This window comes from Bos mutus, chromosome 5 (assembly GCF_027580195.1).
Source record: "Bos mutus isolate GX-2022 chromosome 5, NWIPB_WYAK_1.1, whole genome shotgun sequence".
In the NCBI taxonomy this organism is placed as follows: Eukaryota; Metazoa; Chordata; class Mammalia; order Artiodactyla; family Bovidae; genus Bos; species Bos mutus.
The window spans coordinates 41,339,182-41,351,551 of NC_091621.1; positions in this window are offsets into that span (position 1 = coordinate 41,339,182).

A 12,370-nucleotide genomic window follows, 5' to 3' on the forward strand; every position below is an offset into this window, starting at 1 on the left:
TTATTTAGATAATAGCAGGAAAATCCATCTTCAAGGCGCGAGGGCATGTCGACCCAAAGATGTGAAGAGAACAGCGCCCCAGCACGCCGGAGAGAGAGAGAGACGAGAGAGAGCTAGCTTTGGCTCCTCTTTTTTGTGTTTGTTTGGTTTTTTTTTTCCCCCTGGGCCTGTCCTATGTAAATTGGGCCAGCCAGGAGTGTTGTTTGTTTACCTGAGGTCCTCACTCTGGTCCTCAGACCTTCCTTTGTTCTATTTTCGTGGGCTTTTCTCTTCCTTATCTTTTAGCCAACGCCATTCTGGACTCCTTTTCCCTATTCTAACTACCTAACACTGTGAACCCATGATGATGCTACCTTTTATTTTTATTTTTTTATTGAAGTATAGTTGGTTACATGTTGTGCCAATCTCTGCTGTAAAGGAAAGTGACTCAGTTACACATCTATAGATATTCTTTTTTTAATGTTCTTTTCCTTTCTGTTTATCACAGGATAGTCAATATAGTTCCCTGTGCTATACACCCTCTATATAGGATGCTTATCCATCCTATACATAATAGTTTACACCTGCTAATCTCGAACTCCCAGTCTTTTCCTCCCCCACCCCCAACCCCCCTTGGCAGCCACAAGTCTGTTCTCCCCGTCTGTCTGTCTGTTTCAGTTTTGTAGGTAAGTTCATGTGTGCCATATTTTGGATTCCACATGTAAGTTACAACATATGCCATTTGTCTTTCTCTTTCTGACTTACTTCACTTAGTATGATAATCTCTAGTTGCACCCATGTTGCTGCAAATGGCATATTTCATTCTTTTTTATAGGTAAGCAGTAGTCCCTTGTATATAAGCCATATCTTCTTTATCGATTCATCTCATGATGGACATTTAGGTTGTCTCCATGTCTTGGCTATGGTGAGTGGTGCTGCTGTAAACATAGGCATGAATGTATCTTTTTGAATTATAGTTTTGTCCAGGTATATGCCCAGGAGTGGGATTGCTGGGTCATATGGTAATTCTATTTTTATTTTTCTGCAGAACTTCCACAATGTTTTCCATAGTGGCTGCACCAATTTACATTCCCACCGACAGTGTAGGAGAGTTCCCTTTTCTCCATACCCTCTCCAGCATTTGTTATTTTTAGACCTTTTAGTGATGGCCATTCTGACTAGTGCAAGATGGTACTGCACTCTATTTTTGATTTGCATTTCTCTAATAGTGATGTTGAGCAACTTCATGTGCCTACTGGCTATCTGTATGTCTTCTTTAGAGAAATGTCTATTAAGGTCCCCTGTCCATTTTTTGTTGTTGAGTTGTATGAGCTGTTTGTATATTTTAGAGATTAAGCCCTTGTCTGTTGCATCATTTGCAAATATTGTCTCCCATTCCATAGGTTTTCTTTTCATTTTTTAGTGGTTTCCTTTGCTGTGCAAAAGCAAGGTCTTATTTGTTTATTTTTGGTTTTATTTCTATTGACTTGGGAGACTGACCTAAGAAAGCACTGGTATGATTTATGGCAGAGAATATTTTGCTATGCTCTCCTCTAGGAGTTTTATGGTGTCATGTCTTATATTTAACTTTTTAAGCCATTCTGAGTTTACTTTTTGCATGGTGGGAGGGTGTATTCTAACTTCACTGATCTACATGCAGCTGTCCAACTTTCCCAGAACCACTTACTGAAAAGACTTCTTCCCATTTTATATCCTCGCCTCCTTTGTCAAAGATTAACCGACCAGAAGTGTGTGGGTTTATTTGGGCTCTCTATTCTGTTCCATTGATCTGTATGTCTGTTTTTGTGCCAATATCACACTGTTTTGATTACTGTAGCTTTGTAGTATTGTCTGAAGTCTGGGAGAGTTATGCCTCCTGCTTTGTTTTTTCCCCCTCAGGATTGCTTTGGCAATTCTGAGTCTTTTATGGTTCCATAATTTATTCTTAGATTTCTTCTAATAAAACTCCCTTCTTGCTTAAAAAAAAAAAAAAGTAAGAGCTAAATAAAGGAGGGAACACATGAATTAACAAGGTGATGAGAGCCTGAGTGAATCAACAATAAACGACAGATTGGCCAAGAAAATTAGTTCATGTCCCCAAAAGTTCAAAGAATGAAGAGAAACTTGACTTATCCAGAAGAAAAAAGTCTCTCCACTGGGCCTGCCTCAGAGGGACCCACACCAGGGATCTCTATTCTTTCAAGGAGCCACAAAAAGTTTCATCTGTGGCAAGAGGAGGATGAGAGGAAGAGAGAAGGAGATGATAGATAGGCTCTGGAACCTCTGCATCATCCTCCCCACCTCCATGTGGGCTCCCTCTGCTTCCCTTTCAGAGCTCCAGACTTGCCTTTCAGTGGGAGGGCTTGAGATTCACAAATGCCCCAAGGGAGATTTTCTGTAGCAGCAGCACTGGGGAATCACATAGGCACCTAGAGCCCAGAGTCCTCACAGGCACAGGAAACCCTGACCCTCATCCATCCCGGGTGCCCTCAGTAGCCATGCAAGGGAAGGATTTAGATGTGATTGTGGACTCATTTCAGCTCAGCCCTGTCCTGGGAAAATAGTGGTCACTGTCCATGGTGCTCATAGGCTGACTTACAGCTGGAGAGACATTTTTAAGTCACCAACCACAATATGTCAGAGCTGAGGAGGCTCCAGACCCTCTTTTTCCCTACTGCCTTGTTTTGCAGATGAAAAAGCAGAAGCCCAGAGAGGGGGAGGAATTCCTCAGGACCACATAGTGTGCGGCAGAGTGCTCAAGCCCAAAACAAGGAGGCATCTTCTTCTTTGCCCATCTCTTTCTTTTCAGGAAGGAAAAGCTCTCACAGAAGCCCCTGCAGACTTCCTCTCGTATCTCATTTGCCAGAACTGGATCATGAGTCCTTGTCCTGACTAATCACCAGTGGGGGAAGTGGTTGTCATGGCTGGCTTGGACCAATAATGATTCCTCCATATTTAACATCCACAGGAAGAAGTCAGGATGGGTTGGGCAAAGATTTCCAGGTGAGCAACCAACACCGTCTTGCTATAAAGGGGAAATGACAAGGGAGCTGAGGGTTCAAAGACAAGGGAACAGGAGAGCAGGAGGAGAAGCACATGCAAAGGTGTAGAGGTACAGGCAGTGACCTGACCTGAATGCTTGGGGATCACTGGTGTGAGAAATGGAGCACTTCCTGCCTTGTCAGTAAACAAGGATGTCACAATCATTAGCAATTTCAGCCCTCCAATGTGAGCTGGCAAGCCCTAAGTGCACTCAGGAAGAATACCTGTGATCCGACAGCCATCAGGACTGCAGCCACTCCCTACGGTGAGCCCCAAGGGAGCTCAAGATGTGAAAGAACAGAGGATACTGGCCCAGGATAGCTGACATGCATACAAAATGAATTTCAGTGAGCCCAGACTCTTGTATCTTCCCATACATAGAAAAGCATTAAACTCCCTAACTTTGGATAACTAGTATTCTTTGATTAACAATGACCTTTTAATATTAAGATTACCTGCCCTTTGTTGCGAAACTTCTATATAATCTGGCTCCTCCCCTCACCTCCTCAGTGCAGTTCTCTCAAGGGTTACTTGAGATGCTGTCTCCCGGGCTTGAAGTCCTAAAAATTCCCACCAAGTGAAGCATAACTCTCAGGTTTTAGGTTGTGACTATTCTTTAAGTCAGCAGGTGATTCACTGCTGCAGGCAAACAGCACAGGTGGGGAAGGCGGGCAGGACCTCCAAGTGGTTTCTGCTTGGAGCAGGACAGGCCCTAGGCAACAGGGAGCTACTGAGAGGCACTAACCAAGAAAGTGAGTGCATAGCACATGGGAAATTGTGGTGCGTGGAGGCCCCAGTGCCTAGGAGCTGAGCAGAGTCATTCTGTGATGGGCAATAATGTCCTTAATAAACTCCAGAGGCTTCTGTTCAAACAGATGATTGTAACTGATGAGAGAGTAAACATGGCCTTAATGGATTTGCTTGTGGCAACTACCTGTTTCTGGATATTAAAATCCACATGCTTGGCCAGTTCTTAGCTCTGCTGTCATGCCTGCTACACCCACATCTTTCCTCTTCCATCTGCCTTCTGCCCAGCTGTGGGACCCACACAACCCAAGGTGCCCAAAACACCCAGTACTTTGCGTTATAATTTACATAGTGGTCAACCACTTTACAGAGGAGGGAGCAGAAGGTGGATGTGGGTGAGGGGCTTGCTGGTGAGTCTGGGGCGGAGGGACCCCAATCTACCATCCACTTTATGACTTCAGAGCAGGGCAGCTCCTCTACCCCCAGCCAGGCTGCTTGCTGAGTGGGGAGGCCTCTGCTCCATGTGATGCTCATTCCTGCAGAGGGCACATGTGTGACTGCACAGACATGCCATTCATTCCTTATGACCTAGGGCCAGGCATGAGGAGCACCCTGCCCTGTAGGAATTGCAGTCATGGGTCCACATGTGGGTGGGTGTGCCCATGACTGAGAGGAAAGCACCCCCAGTCAAGGCCCCCCAAATCTGAGAGACAATCACATCCCAGAATTGAGGAATGCCCAAGTGTCAGGTGGCCAATCTGGCGATCATCCAGGTGTTGATTTTTTTAATTAAATTACACATTTACAATCCAGTAGTCAAGCCCCCTTTTCAGCAGCTTGTAGCCCTCAGCCTCAGCTTTTTTTTTTTTTTTTTTTTTTTCTCTCTGAGACCTAGTTTTTAGCTTCAGATTAAGTCCCATTATGGACATAAATACTGTCCCTTTCATACCCCAAACTCCCTCTCAGATTCCCTTTTCAAAGCCTGCACACACGCGGTGAACAGGGCTTTATTAACACAGTTCTGCAGATTTGTGAGCTAAAGATTTAGAATAATGAGGATAGGAGGGGCCTGCCCCACGTGGCAGGGAGAGCAGGGGGATGGTGATGATATACCTGTAAAACCTCAGTCGGCTGAAGTGTCGGGCAGCAGCCGGAGGGCAGCCGCCAAAGGGCTGAGGGGATGCAGAGTAAGTGGATTAAATGGTTAATCCAGCAGCCTCTGGTATGGCCGGCCCTACAGCAAACCATCAGTGTGGAAGGGATAGTCTCTAGTGCCTGGACTCCCACCATATAGAAATTGGGGCTTTGGAATCAGAACACTGGGGTTCAAAGCTGCTCCACCACTTGGATGGCTTATTAAAAGCAAAATGAGCCTGTTTTCTCATGTGTAAAATGGGAACACTGAGACTTCTCTCAGGGTGTGTGTGCTAAGTCACTTCAGTCATGTCTCTTTGCGACCCCATGGACTGTCTCTTAGGTCTCTTACATTGGCCGGCGGGTTCTTTACCACTGGCCCCACCTGGGAAGCCCCCTGTGAGGGTGGGGAAGAGAATTAAAAGTGAAAGTCGCTCAGTCATATCCAACTCTTTGCAATTGCCTGCCAATCTCCTCCATCCATGGAATTCTCCAGGCAAGAATACTGGAGTGGGTAGCCATTCCCTTCTCCAGGGGATCTTCCCGACCCAGGGATCAAACCCAGCAACTTTCAAACACACAACACTGGGTTGTTAGCTAGTCACCCTGATGTACATTACATCCCCAGGATTTATCATATAGCTGGAAGCTTGCACCTTTTGACCATCTGCACGCATTTCACCCATTCACCTCAACACCCTGCGTCTGACAACCATCAACTTGTTCTTTGTTTCTATGAGTTCAGTTTATTTTGTAGATTCCACACATAATTAAGATCATAAATATTTGTCTTTCTCTGTCTGACTTATTTCATTTATCATAATGCCCTTGAGGTCCATCTATGTTGTTGCAAATAACAAGATTTGCTTTTTTTTCTTTATGACTCAATGAGATCCCATTGTATCTACATACTGAATTTTCTTCATTCATCTGTCGATGGACACTTAGGCTGTTTACATATCTTGGTTATTGTAAATAATGCTGCAGTGAATATGGTGCAGGTATTTCTTTGACATTGTTTTTGTTGTCACTAAGTTGTGTCCAACTTTTTTCAACCTTGGAACTGCAGCACGCCAGGCTTCCCTGTCCTTCATTTCAACAAAGTGAAGTCTCTGCTTTTTAATATGCTGTCCTTCCAAGTAGCAAGCATCTTTTCATTTCATGGCTGCGGTCACCGTCCACAGTAATTTTGGAGCCCAAGAAAACAAAATCTGTCACTGTTTCCACTTTTTCCCCTTCTATTTGTCACGAAGTGATGGGACCAGATGCCATGATCTTAGTTTTTTGAAAGTTGAGTTTTTAAGCCAGATTTTTTTGCTCTCCTCTTTCACCCTCATCAAGAGGCTCTTTAGTTCCTCTTCACTTTCTGACATTAGAGTGGTATCATCTGCATATCTGAGGTTGTTGATATTTCTTCTGGCAATCTTGAGTCCAGCTTGTGATTCATCTAGCCTAGCATTTCATATGATGTACTTTGCATATAAGTTAAATAAACAAGATGACAACATACAGCCTTGACATACTCCTTTCCCAATTTTGAACCAATCTGTTGTTCCATGTCCAGTTCTAACTGTTGCTTCTTGACCTGCATACAGATTTCTCAGGAGGCAGGTCAGGTGGTCTGGTATTCCCATCTCTGTAAGAGTTTTCCACAGTTTGTTGTGATCCACACACTCAAAGGTTTTAGCGTAGTCAATAAAGCGATGTTTTGTTTTCTAATCCCCTTGCTTTTTCTATGATCCAACAGATGTTGGCAGTTTGATCTCTTGTTGCTCTGCCTTTTCTAAATCCAGTTTGTACATCTGAAAGTTCTCAGTTCATATACTGTTGAAGCCTACCATGAAGGATTTTGAGCATTACCTTGCTAGCATGTGAAATGAGGGCAATTGTATGATAGTTTGAACAATCTTTGGGATTACCTTTCTTTGGTATTGGAATGAAGACTGACCTTTTCCAGTCCTGTGGCCACTACTGAATTTTCCAAATTTGCTGACATATTGAGTGCAGCATTTTAACAGCATCATCTTTTGACATAGTGATTTCACTTCCTTTGGATATATCCCCAGGAGTGGAAATGCTGAATCACATTGTCATTCTACTTTTAATTTTTTGAAGAAGTTTCATACTATTTTCCACAGCTACTGCACAAATTTGCATTCCCACCAACAATGACTTTCCCTTTTCCCCACATCCTCGGTATTTTTGATGATAGTCATCCTGACAGGTGTGAGGCGATACCTCATTGTGGTTTGGATTTGCATTTCCTTGATGATGAGTGATGTTGAGCATCTTTTCATGTGTCTGTTGCCCCTCTGTATGTTTTCTTTGGAAAAAACGTCTATTCAGTTCCTCTCCCCAATTTTGAAACAGATTTTTTTTTTTTTTTTTTTTTGCTGTTAAGTTGTAGTTCTTTATGCTGTGCTGCTGCTATGCTTTTGTGTCCGACTTTTTGCGATCCCATGGACTGTAGCCCACCAGGCTCCTCTGTCCGTGGAATTTTCCAGGCAAGAATGCTGGAGTGGGTTGCCATTTCCTTCTCTAGGGTATCTTCCCAATATAAGAATTGAATCAGTGTCTCTTGTATCTCCTGCATTAGCAGGCAGATTCTTTACCATTAGTGCCACCATAGATGAGTGATGAATGGACCACATTTAACACACGATTTTATTTTTTAATTATTAAAATACCACATACACATTATTGAAAAATGAAATTTCACCTAAAGGAGAAGAGATTTGTAAGTCCCATCCCCAGAAGTGATCGTTGTGAATGTTTTTGCTCATATCTCTCAGGCTCTGCTTCTCTCTTCTGTCTCTCTCTCTCTTACACACAAGCAAATTCATTTACCTCTATGTGAATGTCACATAAATGTGGTCTTATAGATAGGATCCTGGATGCAGTTGGTCCTTGTACATACACAAAGAGAACCCTGAGGTCTCCTTGTCATCAGATAGAGACCCTACACCCACTTTCTTAGCTGCACAGAATTCGTCCATCCATGTGGACTAAAACTGATGGATCCCATCCCCATCTCCATGAACATCAGTGTTGTTGCCAATTTCCTACTATTTCAACCAGTACTGTGATGGATCTTTGAAAAATTGAGCAAGAATTTTAGTGGGGCCAATTCTAAGGATCAGCACTGCTGTACAAAAATGCACTGTGGGACTTCGATGGGTCCTGCACACTGTTCTTTCAGAGGAGTGTCTATTCACTCTTCCATCGAGGGGATCTACCGTGGCCTCTGATTCTTCACTTTGTCACCAGACTAAAACTGATCCACTTTTCTTTTTCTGGAACCATTACTGACACTGTACCTCAGTTTCACCATCTTGATGGATTTAAAGTCCCCTAGATGAGTATGATCAAGCTACTCTTTTCTGTGTGGCTTCTTTCACTTGGGATGTTCATCCATGTGGTAATATGTATCAGTACTTCATTTTTTTAATTGTGCTTAAATATACATAACATTAACCATTCAAACCATTTTAACTATGCTTTAAATTCAATGGCATTAACAATATTCACATTGTTTTACAAATATCCTCACCATCCATATTCAGAACTTTTCAATAATGAAACTCTGTAGCCATTAAGCTCTACTTTTCCTCAGCTCCTGGCAACCAACCACATTCTATGTTCTGAATTTGAATTTGACTTTTCTGGATACCACATACATGTGAAATCACATTTTTGTCTTTTTGTGACAGTTATTTCACTCATCATCATGACTTCAAGGCTCATACGCATTGTAGCATGTGCTGATATTTCCTTAGTTTCGAAGACTGAATTACATTACTTTGTGTATATGCCACATTTAGTTTACCCATTCTTTTCATCAGTGGACACTTGGGTTGCTTCTACCATTTGCTCTTGTGGTTAATGCTGCTATGAATATGACTGTACCCGTATCTGTTCCAGTCCCTGCTTTCAGTCTTTTTGGCATATATCCTCATGTGAAATTGATCATACATTAATTCTGTGTTTAAGTTTTTAAAGAACTATCATACTGTTTTCCACAGAAGCTGAACCATTTTACTTTATTCCTCCTATGACAGATAATAATGATGTGTATGTAATCTACCCCATTTTTGTTATTTTTTGGCCACACTGTGCAGCATGTGGTATCTTCGTTCCCCATCAAGGATTAAGCCTGCACCCCTGCACTGGAAGTGTGGAGTCTTAACCACTGGACCATCAGGATTCTTAACCTCTGGATCTACTCCATTTTGCTGATCTATTTACCCACTGATGGATATCTGCATTGTTTCTGCCTCTGGGCTCTTGTGAACAGTGCTGCCATCCATAAACATGTGTACAGCTCTTTTCTTTGGGGTATGTATCTAAGAGCAGAGTTGTTGAACCACATGCTAATTGTACATTTATGTTGTAAGCATAGGTTGTGCCTTTTCCCATTTCCACAATTTTTAAAGTTTCCAATTTCTCTACATTGTTGCTAACATTTGTTATTTTTCATTTTCTTGATTATAACCATTTTAGAATATGAGAAGTTGTTGAATTGTGATTTTAATTTGCACTTTCATCATGACTAATGATATTTGACATCTTTTTTTTCTATTTGCTGACCATTTATATTTCTTGTGTGGAGAATGGTCTATTGAGGTCATTTATCCATTTTAAAATTGGGGTTTGTCTTTATGTTGGCATACTCTGGATAACGTTTCATCATACATTTAATGTGCAAATATTTTCTTTAATTCTATGGGCTATATTTTCACTTTTTGAATTATATCTTTTGATGCAAACAGATTTTTAATTTTGAGGAAATCCAATTTACTTTTTCACTGTTTGTGCTTTGCTGTCAGATCTACAAAACTGTGGCTAAATCCAAAATTATGAAGATTTATCCCCATGTTTTATTGGAGCATTTAACAGTTATCCCTTCGTATCTGTGGAGAGTTGATTCAAGGACACTTGGGCATACCTAAATCTGCATAGTATTTGCATATAACCTAGGGACATCTTCCTATATGCTTTAATTCAGCCTTCAGTGAAAAGAAAAAAACATCTCAGTAGATGAAGACATGAGCAGTGCACTTGGCCATCCACTTTTTGAGGAAGGAGACATGGCCGGAGGTGAGAATATACACAGATTCTTAAGCAGCAACCAAGGATCTGGCTGACTGGTCAGGAAATTGGAAGAAAAGGGACTAGAAGACACAAAGAGAGTGAGGTAAAGATACATGACAAGACATGAGAATATGAGTGAAACATGAAAATGTTTCCTATCACTTGTTAACAACCACCAGAAAGCACTCTCCACTTAAAAATGGCACTGAAAAACCAAGTAGACAAAGTGACTTGATTAGCTGACGTTAGCTATCCTTCATCTTCACCCTAGAACTAGGACAGATACATAAACGAAGTAGACAAAGATGGAGGTTATACTGAAATGGACTCCTAGTTATCATCTGGTTACTGTCCCCTCCGAACGTCTAAGCAGCCACCAACAGAGGCAACCCTGAGCCCCTGTTATGCACTATCCCTCAACCACACCACCTTCTTGGTAGTAAGTAGAACACACCAGGCCCTTTCAGTCCTTCGAGAGCAAGTGATACATCCTCACAGGGATGCCTATTTCAGGTACGGTTTTTGCCTTTCCTGTTCACAAGGCTTCAGACAGCACTGCAGGGATGAAATTCCACATGACATAGCACCTAAGGAATCCACTGCACAGCAAAGGAGAATCAATTGATCATATCACACACTGCACCATCCAGAAGCAGCTGGCCTTAGACAGCCCTGGAACAGCCTACTGAAGGTACAGTTGAAAAACACCAGCATGGAGGAAATTCAAGGATGGGTGCTATCCTTCAGGACACAGTTGTTCATTATTTTAGTCGCTAAGTTGTGTCCAATTCTTATTGTGACCCCATGGACTGTAACCCACCAGGCTCCTCTGTCCATGGGATTTCTCAGGCAAGATTACTGGAGGGGGTTGCCATTTCCATCTCCAGGGGATCTTTGCAACCCAGGAATCTAACCCAGGTCTCCTGCATTGCAGGTGCTGGGCCTCTGGGGAGGCCCTCTTCTTCAGCACGCACAACATGCACTAAATAAGAGATCTCAATAAACTGTTATGTTCCCCTGGGAATTAAAAAATGGGCTTGGGACCCATGACCTGCTGGGGTATTTCCACCCGATTTTAGGCTCTGCAAGATTACAGGTCCTGATCCCAAAGGCATTCTTACTGGTGAAGATAGGATCTATTTGTTGTTCACTCAGTCATGTCCAACTCTGCGACCCCATGGACAGCAGCATGCCAGGCTTCCCTGTCCTTCACTATTTCCTGGAGTTTGCTCAAACTCCTCTTCATTGACTCAATCACACCCCCAACCATCTTCTCTGAAGTACCACCAGGGAACTTCCAATTCTGTCCAGGAAAGGAGCTCCATTTCAGCAGGATAACTGACCAGCTGAACGTAGGGCTCCAGCTCCATCTTTAGATCTACACTGAGGCCATAGCTCCCTCAGGATGCTGCCACTACAGGCAGGCCACGTCTTCTAATAGGTAACCTTTGCTTAGGGACTCCCGCACTTCCTGAGCTATAATGCAGCCCAAATATTAGTCTCTTCCTACCACATCTTAATTACAGAGGATAAAACCTTGGAGGAGAGTAGTAACTAGGTGTGGCCTTTTCCAAACTCTTCACTTTGCATTTCCAGACAAGTGGCCATCAGAATCTCTGGGTGCTAGGATACAGGTTCCATGGCCTCTACTCCGTACCCCCCTCAAAGGTATCTGAACCTGTTAATTTATAAAACCACCAGACTGAGTGACGTGGATGCTGGCAGTTTGCCAATAACTTTTTAAAACAATGGAAAGATGGGACTTCCCTGGCAATTCAGTGGTTAGCACTCTGCACTACCACCCCACCAGGGGTGGTCTCAATGGGAAACTAAGATCTTACATGCTGTGTGGTGGAGTAAAAAAAAAAAAAACAATGGGAAGAAGATATTTTAATCCCTAATCTTGTTGCAGAAGTTTTTCAATCTGCCTAAGAGATGTTCATGAATACTGTAAAAAGTACTAGACAAGAAAGCAGTGGGAACAAATAACTGGAGTATACAGCAAGCCCTATTAAAGGTGATCTCAGGATTCATCTGACATGTCTTCTGAGTCACTTCCTAACCATTCCCAAGAAATAAACTAAAGCCAAGGTGATAATGTAACTATATAACTTTTCTCTATTCCGTTTTCACAAAGGGTAACTTTTTGGCCTCCTTGTCATATTACATTATGGTGAGATCACACACTCCCAGCTTTTTACACACACACACACACACACACACACACACACACACACACACACTCCTAGCCTTAGAGAACGCTGGAGATCACACAAATACACACACATAATCCTAGCCTTAGAGGATTTTGAGACAACAATCAGCCATTAATTGTGAGAAAAAAATTTGAGTGGGAGGAAGGAGCACAGAGGTGAAA